Here is a 1,960-nt window from a genome sequence, read left to right on the forward strand (position 1 = left end):
GAACTAAATATGATTTTTAGAAGACACAAACAAATCATACATTTTTTCATTCTTGAAAATGAGAATGACCCGACACACACACACACACACACAAAAATCAATCAGTCACAGCTTCCCTGTGTAAAGAGCACGATGCGTCATAACGAGCCTCTTAAAAAGCCAAGGTGATTTTCACACGAAAACCAGAAGCACATTATACGCCCCAAAAATGGAAACAGGTTTTTCGGTTGTTTTGTTTTGTTTTGTTTTGTTTTGTTTGTTTGTTTGTTTGTTGTTGTTGGTGGTGTTGTTGTTTTTTTGTTTTGTTTTTTTATTTGTTTGTTGTTTTTTGTTGTTGTTTTTGTTGTTTTTGTTGTGTTTTTTTTTTGAGAGAGAGAGAGAGAGAAGTGTGGGGGGGCGAGGGGACAGACAGACAGACAAACAAAGACAGAAACAGCGACAGACAGCGACAGTGAGGTTGAGAGGTATATAGAAAAAGAGACAGAGAGACAAAGACACAGAAAGAGAGAGACAGAGGCAGAGTGAGGTGCAAAGACAGAGAGACATAGAGAGACAGAAAGAGAGACAGAGAGAAAGAGAGGCTGGGGGGGGGGGGTGAGGGGGATGGAGATGGACAGTGTAAAGAAGACAGAGACAGACAGATACATGAGCATGCAGACAAACAGAGAGACAGAGGGATAAACATATACAGATAGAAAGACAGAGATACAGACACAGACAAACACACACACACACACACACACACACACACACACACACACACACACACACACACACACACACACACACACACACACACACACACACACACACACACACACGTCTATTTCACTTTAAACTCATACGTGCAAATAGCCATATGGGGGGGTGGGGTGGGGGGGGAGGGAAAGGCAACTTCAACAAAACATTGCTGAACCTGATGAATGGATTGTCGAAACACGACTCCATCTCACAATCTTTCGTCATTTTCCTCCTCTCATTCCTCACAAACCATGTAAAGAAGACAGCAAAATAGACAGATCAATAAATAAATAAGAGGAAAGATGGAGAGGAGATAGAAAGGAAGGAGCGTAGAGAGAGACATTGAGAGAGAGAGAGAGAGAGAGAGAGAGAGAGAGAGAGAGAGAGAGAGAGAGAGATTAGAGAGTCTGGCGCCTAGTTTCGAATGGGACTGCATCATAAAACATAACATAAGCAAAACAAAAACAAGGAATCCAATCAAAGAAAGAAAGATTAATCATAATTGTTAAATCATCGGGTAAATCGAGCTTGATATTTGGCATCAGCTCATCAACTCCTAATCACACTGCACGCACGCACGCGCACACACACACACACACACACACACACACACACACACACACACACACACACGCATGTATAGCGATGAAAAAATGAAGGCGTAATTGATCTGGATCCAATAATATCATTATAACGAGCATTATTTTTTTTTCTTCTTCTTCTTCCTTCATTTCTTTAATCACCATGTAAAAAGCTATTCTGAATAGCGTAGAAGTGGTTAAAAAAAATACTTTTAAAAGATAGTGAAATAAAGCGATGCGTATTTGATGAGGTTTCTGTTAAAAAACAAACAAAAAAAACACCCCACACACAGTGTGGTTGGATCAGTTATATCTCTTTGGCATCAAGTTCTGATTATTTTTAAGGTATAGTATATTTAATTTGCTGTTACAAGACGTGAGAAGACGTGTTTATTTCAGGAAACCTCATTGGGGTACATGAAAAAATAATGTTTTATATTTCTTGTAATCAATACAAAATATGAAATGCATTTAGCATTGTGGTCACAAACAAAGTCATGTAATCGGTTGAAGGGTATATTTGGTGTAAAAAGAAATAATGATAACAATATATATATATATATATATATATATATATATATATATATATATATATATATATATATATATATATATATTAGTTAAGTAGTTAGCTATAT

Source organism: Babylonia areolata, chromosome 21 (genome assembly GCF_041734735.1).
Source record: "Babylonia areolata isolate BAREFJ2019XMU chromosome 21, ASM4173473v1, whole genome shotgun sequence".
Lineage (NCBI taxonomy): Eukaryota > Metazoa > Mollusca > Gastropoda > Neogastropoda > Buccinidae > Babylonia > Babylonia areolata.